This window comes from Carcharhinus amblyrhynchos, chromosome 7, assembly GCF_965287045.1.
Source record: "Carcharhinus amblyrhynchos chromosome 7, sCarAmb.v2.hapA, whole genome shotgun sequence".
Lineage (NCBI taxonomy): Eukaryota > Metazoa > Chordata > Chondrichthyes > Carcharhiniformes > Carcharhinidae > Carcharhinus > Carcharhinus amblyrhynchos.
The window spans coordinates 31,928,642-31,943,988 of record NC_137330.1 but is presented as its reverse complement, the minus strand read 5'-3'; positions in this window follow the sequence as shown (position 1 = coordinate 31,943,988).

The window sequence follows — 15,347 nt, the reverse complement described above, 5'->3', positions numbered from 1 at the left end:
GAACCAATTAATGACACGTCGCCTTTGCTTGATCATCTGTGAAGTGGTCATAAAATCCCTACAGTGCAGAAAGAGGCCATTTGGCCCATTGAGCCTGCACCAACAATCCTACTCAAACCCTATCCCTATAACCCCATGTATTTACCCTGCTAATCTCCCTGACACTAAGGGACAATTTAGCATAGCCAATCAATCTAATATGTATTTATTGACTGTGGGAGGAAACCCATGTAGACACAGGGAAAATGTGCAAACACCACACAGTCACCTGAGGCTGGAATTCAACCCAGGTTCCTGGTGCTGCAATCCAGCAGTGTGGAGCCAATCAGCTCCTGCCTGCATTACTGTCTTCCAGACATGGAATAAAGAGTTGAACTCAATGGGAGTTGAGATTGACTGTCCCTGACTCAGTGTGGCATCAAGGAGCACTAACAAAACAGAAGTAAATGGGAATTGGGGAAAAGTCCCCACTGGAATTATCCTTAGCACATAGAAAGATGGCTGTGCTTGTTAAAGGTCACTCATCTCAGTACCTAAACTTTGCTGCAGGAGGTTCTCAGGATAATCTTCTAGCCCCAACTGTTTTCAGTTGCTTCATCAATGACCTTCCATAATAAAATCAGAAGTGGGATTTCGCTAATGATTGCATGATATCCAGTAGAATGACTGTTCGTTCTGAAGCAGTTTATGGCCATATGCAGCAAGACCTGGACAAAATTCAGTTTTGGATCGAAAAGTGACAGTAACATTTGTGCAACATAAGTCAGGCAATGACCATTTCCAATAATAAAGAATGTAGCCATTTCACCTTGACATTCGATGTCATTATCATCACTGAATCCTCCATTGTCAACATCTCTGGGTTACAATTGACCAGAAACTGAATTGGACTGGACATAAATTCTGCAGCTATAAGTGCAGGTCAGAGTCTGGGAATTCTGCAGCAAGTAACTCACCTACTGATTCTCCAAAGCCTGTAATTCACCTGACTCTTGAGAGTCTGTCCATTATTCATAAGACATGTGCCAGGAGTGGGATAGAATATTCTTGCAGTGCAGCTTCAACAACATTCAGGAAGCTCAGCACCAACCAGGACAAAGCAATCTGCTTGCTTGGTACACCACCCACTGACTTAAATATGCATTCTCTTCACCACACACTTTGGGCAGCTGTGTATTATATCCAAAGTGCACTGTAGCAACTCTTGCTCTCTTGATGGTACCTCACATGTAGAAGGCCAAAGCCAACAGATGTACAGGAACTCCACCACTTGCAAGTTTCCTCCAAGCCGTACACCATCCTAAGTTGGAATGCCATTACCTTCTCTGTCGTGTCAAATTGCTGAAACTCCCTTCTTAACAGCAGTATGGTTACACCTGTACCAGATGGACTGCAATAGTTCAAAAAGGCAACTTACCATCACCTTCTGAACAGCAATTGGGGATTGGCACCAAATGTTAACCTTGCCAGCAATGCATATATCCCCTGGAAGAGTTCTCCGGAGCAGTGTACTGGTGGCTGGTGAGTCTTGAAATTGCGATTTACTTCAATTCTTCAGTGTGTTGGCGGTTCGCGGGGTTTTGTTTGTTTTCGCTTTCTGTAGCGGGACCTAGGCGCAGGGGCAGTTGGGAAGGGAGCGCGGGAGTACAAATCAGGTACTCACCCGTGGATCCACCTCATTGTTCTCCGGAGCAGTGTACTGGTGGCTGGTGAGTCTTGAAATTGTGATTTACTTTAATTTTTCAGTGTATTGCCGGTTCACGGGGTTTTTGTTTGTTTTTGCTTTCCATAGCGGGACCTAGGCGCGGGGGCAGTCGGGAAGGGAGCACGGGAGTCCAAAAAGAAGGCTGCAATAGACAGCGGGCAGCGGAGTGAGGTGGGTGCAGAGTGAGTGCTGCAAGGGCTTTGGCTCACAGGGCTTAGGCAAGAGCAGGCTTAGGCAAGGTAAGTTACTGGTCCAATTTTTCCTTCTGTGTCCACAATTCTAAGGGTGGTCAAATAAATGGCAGGGTCCTTGGGGAGACGCGTCAGCTGCATTAGGTGCAATATGTGGGAGTTCCTGGAGACACCGCCTCTCTGGAAAGTCCACATCTGCACCAAATGTCTGGAGTTGCAGCGTTTGAGGGCCTGGGTTAGGCAATTAGAGCTGAGACTGGAAGATTTATTTTCAGTCAGGGTGAATGAGGCGATAATGAATAGGAACCATGGTCATGAGGAGATCCCAGAGCCTAGGGGGGATGGGTGGGTTACTGTTAGGAAGGGGAAGAAGAAGAGGAGTAATGGTCCAAAGGCTACCCCAGAGGTAGTCTCCCAAGATATCAGGGGTAAGGCAAAAACTGGGGTGGAAAGGGCAAGAGAGGAAGCCCACAATGCCTCAGAGGGAAGGAAGGGGGATGGATGTGAGATAGTGGTGGGGGATGGGAGGGTTAAAGGAATTGATAGGCGGTTCTGTGGGCAAAAGCGGGACTCCAGGATGGTAGTCTGCCTCCCTGGAGCAGGGGTACAGGATGTTTCGGAGAGGGTAGAGGGAATCTTGAAGGGCCAAGGGACCCAGGTGGATGTAATTATACATGTAGGAGAGAAGGGCGTAGGAAGAAAGAGCAGGGGGGATATATGTAGGCAGTTGGGGGCCAGGCTGAAGTGCAGGACCTCCAGGGTGGTGTTCTCTGGGCTGCTGCCAGTGCCCAGTAATAGCAGGGATAAAAATAATGAGAACCTACAGCTGGATGCATGGCTGAGGGATTGGTGCAGGATAGAGGGTTTTAGCTTTGTAGACCATTGGGAAGTCTTTGTGAGGGAAGGGCACTTGTACAAGTGGGATGGGGAACATTTAAGTGGGAAGGGTACGCATATTTTAGCTGGGAGGTTAGCTGGAGTGTCTCGGCAGGGTTTAAACTAATATGGAGGGGGGCTGGGGAGGAGACAGCTCAGTAGGCACCGGGAGTGGGAGTGAGTTGGGTGACAGGGTAAGTCTAGATGATAGGAAAATCTCCCAGGAGAAAGAGGATCCGAGTGGGCCTGAGGGTCTTCAGTGCATCTGTTTTAATGTGAGGAGTGTGATGGGTAAGACGGATGAACTTAAGGCCTTAATGTTTGCGAGGAATTTAGATGTGGTGGCAATGACGGAGACATGGTTAAAGGAAGAGCAGGACTGGCAGCTAAATATTCCTGGGTATAAGTGTTTTAGGCATGACAGGGGAGGGTCGAAAAGAGGAGGGGGAGTGGCGCTCTTAGTTAGGGAGCACATCACAGCGGTGCAGAAGGAGGATAACATAGAGGGGTTGGAAATTGAGTCTTTGTGGGTGGAGTTGAGGAATAGGAAGGGAGTGATTACTATGCTAGGGGTGTACTACAGGCCACCCGACAGCCCACGGGCAGTGGAAGAGGGTATATGTAGAGACATTTTGGATAAGTGTAGGAAGAATAGGGTTGTTGTAGTGGGAGGTTTTAATCTCCCTGGGGTGGATTGGAAGGTGCCTAGAGCTGGGGGTTCGGACAGGGAGGAATTCGTAAGATGTGTACTGGCAGGGTCCTTGGAGCAGTATGTAGATAGCCCGACTAGACAGGAGGCTATACTGGATTTAGTTCTGGACAATGAGCCAGGTCAGGTGGTTGAGGTTGCAGTAGGTGAACATGTGGCTAATAGTGACCACAACTCAGTCTACTTTAGGATACGAATGGAAAAAGATGAGTGCTGTCCTAAGGAGAGGGTGCTAAATTGGGGGAAGGCTAGATACAGCCGGATTAGGCAGGAGCTTAGGGATACAGACTGGGATAGTCTGTTGGAGGGCAAGTCCACGTTAGGTATGTGGGAGTCTTTCAAGGGAAAACTGAAATGGGTGCAGGAAAGGCATGTGCTGGTTAGGAGGAAGGATGGGAAAGGTAGGATTAGAGAGCCGTGGATTACTAGAGATATAGAGGACCTGGTCACAAGAAACAAGAGGCGTATGTCAGGTCTAATCAACTGGGAATGGAGACAGCATTGGAGGAGTACAGAGAGAGTAGGAGGGATCTCAAAAGGGGAGTTAGCAGGGCAAAAAGGGGGCATGAAATGGCTTTGGCAGGTAGGATTAAGGAAAATCCAAAGGCATTTTACTCCTATGTTAGGAGCAAAAGGGTGGCTAGGGGAAAAATCGGTTCCCTCAGGGACAGACAAGGGGAATTGTGCTTAGAGTCTGAGGGAACGGGGGAGATCCTGAATGAATACTTTGCGTTGGTATTCACGAAGGAGAGGGGCTTGATGTCTGGTATGGTCATCGAGGGAGCTGTAGACCAATTGAAGGAACTATCGATTACGAGGGAAGAAGTGTTAGGGCTTTTAGGTAGCATTAAAACTGATAAATCTCCGGGGCCAGATGGCATTTATCCTAGACTGCTTAGGGAGGCGAGAGATGAGATTGCTGGGCCTCTGACGCAAATCTTTGTCTCTTCTTTGGACACAGGTGAGGTCCCAGAGGATTGGAGGATAGCGAATGTGGTACCGTTGTTTAAAAAAGGTAGGAAGGATAACCCGGGTAACTATAGGCCAGTGAGTTTGACGTCAGTGGTAGGCAAGTTGATGGAGAGGATTCTTAGGGATAGGATGTATGAGCACTTAGAGCGTTGCAATCTGATTAAGGATACGCAGCATGGCTTTGTCAAGGGGAAGTCTTGCCTTACGAATCTGGTAGAATTTTTTGAGGGGGTGACAAAAACGGTCAACGAAGGACGAGCCGTGGATGTCATCTATGTGGATTTCAGTAAGGCGTTTGACAAAGTCCCTCATGGTAGGTTGGTAGAAAAGATTAAGGCTCATGGGATATGTGGCCAGGTATCTAGATGGGTTGAGAACTGGCTTGCTAAGAGGAGACAGAGAGTAGTAGTGGAGGGGTCCTTTTCTAGTTGGAGGTCTGTCACTAGTGGTGTGCCGCAGGGCTCAGTACTGGGACCTCTTCTCTTTATGGTATATATAAATAACTTGGAAGAGGGAGTAAGTGGTGTGATCAGCAAATTTGCTGATGACACCAAGATGGCTGGATTGGCAGGCAGTGAGGAGCAGTATCTGGCAATACAATGGGGTATTGATAGGCTGGTATTATTGGGCAGATATATGGCAAATGGAGTTTAATCCGGATAAATGTGAGGTGATGCATTTTGGCCGGAATAATGTAGGGGGGAGTTATACGATAAAGAGTAAGCCCATAAAGAGTATAGAAACGCAGCGAGACCTGGGGGTGCAAGTGCACAAGTCTTTGAAGGTGGCAGTACAAGTGGAGAAGGTTGGGAAGAATGCCTATGGTATGTTAGCCTTTATAGGAAGAGGTATAGAATATAAGAGCTGGAGTCTAATGTTGCAGTTGTATAGAATGTTGGTTAGGCCGCATTTGGAGTACTGCGTCCAGTTCTGGTCGTCTTACTGCCAGAAGGACGTGGAGACTCTAGAGAGAGTGCAGAGGAGGTTTACCAGGATGTTGCCTGGTATGGAAGGACTGGGTTGTGAGGAAAAATTGAACAAATTGGGGCTGTTTTCCCTTGAAAGATGGCGACTGAGGGGGGATCTAATAGAGGTATATACGATTATGAAGGGTATAGGTAGAGTAAACAGAGGTAAGCTATTTCCTAAGTTAGAGACACAGTACGAGGGGCCATGGGCTTAAGGTGAGGGGGGAGAGGTATAACACGGATATTAGAAGGAGGTTTTTCACACAGAGGGTAGTAGGGGTATGGAATACTCTGCCAAGTAAGGTGGTGGAGGCAGGCACACTGGAGTTGTTTAAGAGTAACTTAGACAGGCACATGAGTGGGTTGGAGATGGGAGGATATAGGAGATTGTTTTAAATAAGGTTCATTAGCATTGGGACGTCCCTGGTAATGTAAAGGATGTGGTATGATAATAATGTTTTTTCTCTTTTAATTCACAGGTTTTAAGTCGGTCCACCTTGTTGTCCAATGAGGGGCATACATGCGATGGGTCGTACTTGGGCTGCTCTTGGTTGTTCGAGATTGGCTTAGTGCTTCATGTTGTTAGTGTGTGCTTAAACTGGACCAGATGCTGGGCAACATGACAGCTCAGTGACTATCACTGCTTGCTGTGCAGACACATGGATTTGGGCCAGTGTCTGTGGGAGTTTACGCATTCTCCCCATGCTTGCGTGGGTTTTCTCTGGGTGCTCCGGTTTCCTCCCACGCCCCAAAGATGTGCTATTAGGCTGATTGGAAGTAATAAATTGTCCCTAAATTAGTTTCCCTCAATGTGGATTGCCATAAAACAATAGATAAAGGTCATGGGTGGAGGGGGGGACTGGTAATATTAAAATGGCGGTGCGGGCTCGTTGGGCCGAAGGGCCTGTTTCCTGGGCTGTTTTTGTTTTTTGTTCTTTGTTCTTTCTCTTAAAAAAAATCCAGTGTAACAAAATGGAAGTTTTCTATATCCTTATTGTATTTGGTAGAGCAGGCAAACAGTTAAAAGTCCAAAGCAGGTAGTTGGATCTCCAAGCAAAGTCCACTATGTCTGTGGTGCCGAGTACCAATACACACACTTGCTACACAACTTGAGCATTGCAATGCATTTTGTTATTATTTTATTAAATGTTGACACCTATGCTCAATATATGTCAAAAGTTTCTTGGTGAACATAATATTTGTGGGTTAACAGATTTTGGAATTCATTTATCTGATGAACCAGATGTTTGCCGAAATTACCAATGTACAAAACGCCCTCTTCAAGAGATGTCAGCTGTAGCTTTAAAGATCCATACTGTAACTTGAACAGACTCAGTTGGCATAAAATTAAAATGTGGTTATTTTGTTTTAGTTCTGACCCATATTTAGCAATAAATGTCATTAAATGGATTCTGGAAGTTGCTACTTCAAATCCTTTGCTTTAGAAATTGCATGAGAATTAGCTTCCAATGAATGTCTAGTCTTAGTTGGAGTATGCTGGGAGCTTGTTCTGATTTATGTAAAATGGTTATGGTGACATGATTCTGATTAATTTTCCCCACTCTCCATCTCAAGTAACTTTCTGTTACTTTAAATTATCAGGAGCCACAGAAAGTTGATACCTGGGGCTGATAAATTACTGATTTGTGTGTTGCTACCTCAGGTTGATGTTACTTTGCCTCCAAATCAATCTCTTCATTAGTTTGAGGATTCAGTAGGGACATTAGTTGTCATCTCTGATCAAAATAATACATTATGTTGGGATGTGGACTCTCCGATGGGAATCTTTATAATGTCATGAAGAAGAAGATGAAGACAGATTGGAGACTCTTAGTGAAGCATCACAGAAGGTGTCACTTAGCTGCATGGTCACCACAATTTACAGGAAAGAGGGTCTTGCTTTTTTGACTGTGAAGATCTGCAGGCCATTTTCATCATGGGAAATGTTTCAGATAGTATCATACTATTTAAATTATTGGACTAGAGAGATTAAGTAGCTTAGGCCCATATTTGCTGGAGTTTAGAAGAATGAGAGGATATCTAATTTAGATATATAAGATGCATAAGGGAATTGACAGGGGAGATGTAGAGCAGATGTTTCCCCTTGTTGGATAGCACTGTAGTTATACATCTATAGGATGGTCTGCAGTGGTTCAAGCAAGCAGCTACTATCACCTTCTCAATAGCAATTGGGGATGGGTATAGTTTTAGGCTAAGGGATGGCAGCTTTTAAAACAGAAATGAGGAATTGCTTCATTCAAAGGATTGTGAATCTGTGGAATTCTCTACCCCAGAGTGCAGTGGATGCCAGTAAACTAAACACATTTAATGAGGAGATAGATAGGTTTTTAATTCGTACTAGGATAGGGGATTATGGCGAACAGGCAGGAAGATGGCAATGAGGCCCAGATGAGATTGACCATGATTGCATTGAATGGCGGAGCAGGCTCGGGGGGGCTGAATTACATACACTTGTGCCTAGTTCTCATGTTCTTAAGAGCTAGTAAACCAGAGGCCAATGATCTGAAGAGTTCAAATCTGACCATGGCAGAGGAATTTTAATTCAAATAATTCAGTAAATGGGGAGGTGATGGCCATATGATATTATCACTAGAGTATTAATCCAGTAACTCAATTAATGTCATGGGTCCTGGTTTTGGATCCCGCCACAGCTGATGTTGGAATTTGAATTCAATAAAAAAATCTGATAATAAGAATCTACTGATGACCATGAAGCCATAGTCGATTGTTAAGAAAACCCCACTAGTTCACTGATAACCTATAGGGAAGGAAATCTGCCGTCCTTACCTGATCTGGCCAACATTGACTCCAGAGCCACAGCAATATGGTTAACTCAACTGCCCTCAGGCAACTAGGGATGGGCAATAAATGCTGGCCAGCCAGTGATACCCATGTCCCACAAATGGATAAAAAAAAGTAAATCATGAATAAAAAAAAGTATCTGTAATTGTGATGATGAAACTGCCAGATTGCTGGGTTCACACATGTCCTTTAAGAAAGACACCTTTTATTCTTACTCAGTCTGGCTGCAATTTAGTTGTCTTTGAAATGACACAGGAAGTCACTAGCTTGTGCTCAAGAAGACAGTTCACCTCAAGGGCAATTAAGGCTATGCAACTGATTCTTGTTTTAGTAGCAATGATTTCATATTCATTCCATGAATGAGTATAAACAAAATATTGTTTAGATTAGTCAAAGCCAATTTTACCAGAAATTTATTTTGATTGGATCTTTCTGGTAGCATCAGGTCATAGTATGGTTACATGGTAGAATGAGACCACTTAGCCTGTTGAGCCTATGACAGCTCTCTGCAAGAGCAATTTAGCTAGTCCTATTCCACTGCATTTTCTCTATCGGCCTGCAAATATTTTTCCATCAGGCACTCATTAATTCCCTTTTCAAAGTCTGCCTCCACCATCCCCTCAGGAAATACAATGCAAATTAGAACTATTTACTTTAGATTTGTGTCTACTGGATCTTGGCTCTTCCAACAGTGAGAGTAATTTTTATCTATTCTGTTTAGACACCTCATTATTGTTTAGCACCTCTACCACAACTTTCAACCTTCTCTCTTTTAAGGAACAACAACCCGGATTCCCCGATTTATCTACATGAATCCTTTCTGCACCCTCTCTAGAGCCTTCACTTCCTTCTTAAAGTGCAGTGTCCACAATTTGGATACAATACCACAGTTGAGGTTGAAACAGTGTTTTCTAAAGGTTCATCATAACTTTCTTGTTCTTGTTCTCGATACCCCTATTTAGAAAGGCCAAACGCTCATTATTGCATCAAGATAATCAATGACCGTCTTATCTTAGAGGGCTGTGCAATTCATATTCTTAGCAATGGCAGCAGACGGGCAGATTTCCCAGGGGTGACAGAACTTGTGTTACTCAAAGCCCCAAGTTACAATCTCTTTAATGATGATGGAAAGCATTTATTCCATGTGATGTCAGTGATCCACTTTTGGCACTATGTGGAGGTTCTTAGGGTGGTGCAGATTACTGTTTGAAAAAATCACCAGCAGCAAGCAATAGTTATTTTGAGCACAAGTTCAGATGTTGATCCCATGGCAGTGAAACTGGAAGTCAAAATAATGTTAGGATTAGTTGGAGCAGGAAAGGCAGAAGCAGACCCATGCATTTTAGCTACAAGTGTTTATTTGGGAGATTGCAAAGGAGCAATGGCATTTACGGTCATTGAACCAGCATGAGAAAGTTGTTAAAAAAACAATCCAATTAAAAGGCGGGGAAAATTAGAAAAGTACTGATATATCCTTAAATTGGCAGAGAGTATTTTAACTATTATAAGAGAGTTAGTGGCAGTAATTTATCCTGTGAAGCAAAGAAATCTAACTATAATTTTTTTTAAAAGGGAGATAACATGTTACATTTCTGTGCTCCACTGGCAGGAAGGAGGGTCATTAACAGAGGACACAGTACTGATTATTGGTGAAAGAACCAGAGCGAAAGAAGAGGTTGAGATATCTTTTTAATTTTTTTGCTGTAAGTTGAAATGCATTGCCTGAAATATGATAGAAGCTGAGTCAATAATAACTTTAGAGTATTGGATAATGTGAAGAGCCTTGTGCTCTGGGAAAAGCCTGTATATTATTTTTGTGAGACGCACCTTCAAGACCAAAGTGCAACTGAAAAAATTCTGGAAATTTGAGAGGGGGTTGGGAGCGGTGTGGTAAATTGGCTAATTGGACTTCTTGGATCTGACGTAATTTCAAAAATGTTAAACTCTGGCTGAGGTTGCGGCCGAGATGGGAACTAATTTCTGTGGTGTTAGATTCCAGCCAGTTTAAGTGGCAGCTGGTCTGAGCAAACAGAGATTGGAACACAGAATTTGTGTGAGGGGAAGCAAGCAAAGTTCTCTACAAGTAGATCAGCTTTCTAGTTAAATTTCTGGTCAATAGTAATCCCAGGAGGTTGATGGCGGAGGATTCAACAATGGTAATGCTGTAGAATATCAAGGGGAGATGGTTAGATTCTTTTCTTACTGGAGATGGTCATTGCCTGGCACTTGTATAGCACGGGTATCACTTGTCCCTTTTCAGCTCAAGCCTGAACGTTGCACAGGTCTTGCTTCATTTGGGCACAGACTGCTTCAGTATCTGAGGAGTCACATGTTGTACTGAATAATATGCAATTATAGTAAATAGTCCCATTCCTGACCTGACGATGGAAAGAAGGTCATTGATGAAACAATTGAACTAACCTGAGGATCTATTGTAGTGATGGCCTGAGGCTGGGATGATTGACCACCAACCACAACCACCTTCCTTTTTACCACGTGACTCCACACAGTGGAGCTGTCCCACATGATTCTCATTGATTTCAATTTTACCAAGGCTTCTTGATGCCATACTCAGTTGAATACTGCCTTCACGTCAAGGGCAGCCTCTCTTACCTCATCTCAAGTTCAGTTCCGATGTCCATGTTTGAACCAAGAATGTAATGACGTCAGGAGCTGGGTGGCCCTGGGGGAAAACCAAACCGAACACTGGTGAGCAGGTTATTGCTGCGTAAGTGCAATCTATGCTGCCTTCAATCCAAAACCAAAACCACTCCAACCTCAGTCATACAGCTTCAGTATGCAGATAAAGTTTCTGTGCGTTTACTCAGAAACTGAGCATCATTATAGGAGAAAATGTGCCTTTCACCAAACACCCAGAAAACTAAGGTCCACTTCCAACCTGCCCTCACAGCAACACACTTTGGTTAAGGTCAACATGAAGATCCTGGAAAATGTTAACCACTTTCTGTATCTTGGGAGCCTCCACTTGAAGATGAAATTCTTTGTTGCCTCTAATGCGCCAGTTTAGCCTTCAGATGATTAAGAAATATAGTAATTGAGGACCAGGTTCTCAAATCCAAAACTAAGCTCATGGTTTACTGGGCAGCAGTGACCTCCATGCTTTGCAGATGTAATTGGACAAGATAGATCAAAAATATACCAGCAGTAACTTCACAAGGGATTAGTAAGAAAAGTGATTCAAATGCAGCACCTTTTCCCAACCCAATATGCCGAGCTTCGAGCTGCTAATCAATCAATACCAGCTCTCTGGACAGGGCATTTCATGTGTATGCTTGATATTGAAGCAATTAGTCTACTTGGAAGTTGGTTGCGGAAGGAGACCCCTGCAAGGACAGCGGAAACACATTAGGGATGTTGTCAAAGCATTCCTGAAGAGATCAAACGTACCCACCAACCCATGGGAAACCCCACCAAAGTAGAATAGGCTCATCCAGGATGGCACTAAACACACTGAGATTCATGCAGAAGTGAAGTCAAAGTATCAGACGAAGTGGACAAACTTTCAAACAAACATCTACAAACCATCTGCATCTACAAGTGCATTGGATTTATCAGCCAGCTCAAAACCTATCAGACCAGAGTGGAAACAAGTCATCTTAAATCCTGAGGGACTGCCTAAGAAGGGAAAGGGTAATTTCCACATTTTTGTGTCGATACCAGTAATGGAATGGAAAAGCTTTGTCCTCACTACTATTGACAAAACGTAAGAGCATTTAGAATGGCTTCAGTTGTTTCTTAATTTTATAAGGGGTGAATGAAATTGGCTGAAGATTGGCAACCGTACTGCTGGGGGAAACAGAAGGAGGCTGAGATGTATCAGCTGCCCTGCAATTCCGGCTGATGGTGGTTGCAAACGCTTCAACCTTGTCTCCACTGATTTTCTGACAGAGCATCTTACCCAGGACCACCCCTGTCCCCTATCCCAGTAAGAAGTCTCACAACACCAGGTTAAAGTCCAACAGGTTTACATAGTGGCAAAAGCCACTAACTTTCGGAGCACTGCTCCTTGGAGACTTCTTACTGTTTTTATCCCAGGCCAACGCCAACATCTCCACATCATGGCTATTCCAGTAACCCCACATATTTATCCCACTAATCCATCTAACCTACACATCTTGGGACACCAAGGGACAATTTAGCATGACCAATCCACATAACCTGCACATTGTGGGAGAATATGAAATCATCTTGTCCAGCTATAATAAACTGATATATAAACGAAACTGGCTACATCCTTTAATGTAGCAATTTGTTTCTTTTGCTGACTGTTTGCAAAGTCTATTCTGCCCACCTGACTCATTGTATCTGTAACTACCTGCATTTATGTAACATATTTAAGTAAATAAATAACAAATGAATGCGATTAAGAAACAAAGTTAAAAAAGTTGATCAAAAGCTTGGTTGAAAAGATAGATTTTGAGGATGTGAAGAGAAAAGTTGAGAGGCAGAAAGGTTTGAGGGAGAATTTCAGAAAGTCCAGCTGAAAATTGTCAATAATTGTGGAGTGAAGGAAACACGTACTACATGATAGGACAGCCAGCCTCAGAGAAGTAAAAGATGCAGGAGAGGATATCAGTCTAGAGGAGGATGCAAAGATAGGGTTTGAGAGAAGATAATGGAATTTGAAGGTGAGGTAAGTATTTTAACTTCAATGCCTCAGGGGCTGAGAGCTATAACGCAGGTCAGCCAGGAAGGGGTGATGAACAAGTGGAATTTTGGGAAGGATGTTTTTTGACAACTGAGTTTTGTCAAACCGAGTTTTAGACAACGTTGATAGAAAGTGCAGGTTGGGAGGAAAAGAGAACAAAGATATAACTTTGAATATTTTTCTATTTAAAAGCACTATATAAATGAAATTTGTGATTGACTGCAATTGAAGTGGAAATAATCAACTCTAATCAGAGGTATTACTGAAGGTTCAATCACGTAATGTTCTGACCACCTGCCCAGCACCAACATGATGGGTCAAATGGCCTCCTGTGCTGTAAATTTTTTCTGTGTGATATCTACAAATGTCCCCATTACATTTCGATAGGTTTTCCTTAATTGAGTATTGGAGTGGTTTCAGATAACATCTGTTGCATGAAAAGTCCCAAAAACAAAGCAGCCACCCATGACTGAGAGAAGTGGGAAGACTGAGGACAGAGAGATTGAGGAAAGGGAGAGGGGGAATTTGAACGTGAGGAATCAAGGAGAAAATGTGGAAAATTACTGATGAGTGGCATTCGTATAAATATCAAAGTTGATTGTATGTATATGGATGATATTGCTGGAGGAGGCAGAAGAGATGGCCAAGGATATTTTCTTGGGAAACTGTTCATTGTACAAGGCACAAAGAGAAGCCCTTGAAGGAGATATACTGGGTACACTTAGAATTTCTGAGAACCTGTACAATTGCTTTGGTGTTTTTATTAGAATCCTACTCCAAAGCATAATTCAGATGAGTTTGGAATTATAATATGTAATGGTTTCTACCATGTAAGTGGGAGAATTTGAAATTGTATTCCCTTCCCTTCCACTTTTGGAGAATCTCCCTCATTTGGGGGATGTTCCTCCCTGAGATGTAGCTCCAGCAGCCCCAGAAATCAGTTCTTAAATTTTTCACCTCAGTGCCTTCCCCACCTGATGTTCAGAGGAGCCCTTGACCTTGGTCTCCACTCTTTCCTGTCCTCAGATCTCCTCTTTCCTTGCACTCTCGTATCTTCCTGACTCTTGGAGTATGCTGTTGTAAAACTGGGAGCAAAATTACTCAACTGCAGAGAACTCCATAGCATTTGTAGTGATCGCGTGATTACAGTCAAGCCTTCAGAATTAGAGTCATAGAATCCCAACTATGTAGAAGGAGGCCATTCGGTCCATTGAGTCTACACTGAGTGTCCGAAACAGCATCTTACATACGCCCATCCCCCTGCCCTCTCCTTGTAACCCCCACACATTTAACCTGCACATCTTTGGGCTACGGGAAGAAACCAGAGCATCTGGAGGAAACTCACACAGACATGGGGAGAATGTGCAAACTCCACAGTCATTGACCCAGTGTTGGATTTGAACCCAGGTCCTTGGCGCTGTGAGGCAGCAAAATGCCTCCCACCAGAGCTGACCAATCTGATGGTAAGAGGAACGTGCTCCAAACATAGCTCCATGTCTTGATAGGATTTATTTGAAAGATTGTATTGATGTCAACTGTGTTTCAGTTGCTGCCTTTGAACCAGAAGATTGTGGGTTGAAGATCCAACCCAGAAGCGCTGGACAAAAAAAAGTGCTGTATTAAAGGGGTGCTGCACTGTCTTTTACATCAGATGCTAAAACGAGGCCTTTCCTGTCCTCTCTGGCAGATGTAAAAGATCCCATGGCACTATTTTGAAGGAGAGCAGAGTTACCCTTGGCCAATATTTATTCCTTAATCAACATGACGTAAATAGAATAACCAAGATCTTCAGGTCAGTGGCAATGCTGGGCTCATCACCACAGCCTGCAAAAATATCTTCATCTCAATAGCACTGCCCATTTTCAGCTGAGATATCCAGCGCAGCCTCTCTAGGGTAAGTCCAGTGAACACAGGAGTGGCAATTGAAGGAGCAGACATGCCCATTTTTACATCACTAGCTACTGTATTCAGGTACATTTTTAAATGGATTGGTGGGTGAGTGAGCAGGGGAGAGGTGGCAGCTGGTTGGGTAGGGGGACATTGGTTGTGCTGCTCAGTTCAATTCTGCTGGCTAATTATTTGAGTTAGACTAGGCATTAACCAGTGTAACATTTCCAGCATAGGTGTCCAGGTAAACCTACGGTATTTGGCCCAAGCCTCTGATCCTGAGCTCAGAATGGAAGGCTTTCAGAGAGAGTTCCACAATCAGCACATTGGAAGTTTAATCTTCCCAGGTAATTTCAGTATGTGTGTGCACACCAGGGCTTCCATTGGGTCTCCACATGCAACAAGGACTTAGGTCCAGATTTTGCTGCTGTACATACTGGAAGATGGGTCATTCATTATGTTTGTGATCACATTGTTGTTTGGGGGAGCTTTCCACACACTGATTGGCTGCAGCTTTTCTGACATTGCAACAGTCAATGCACCCCAG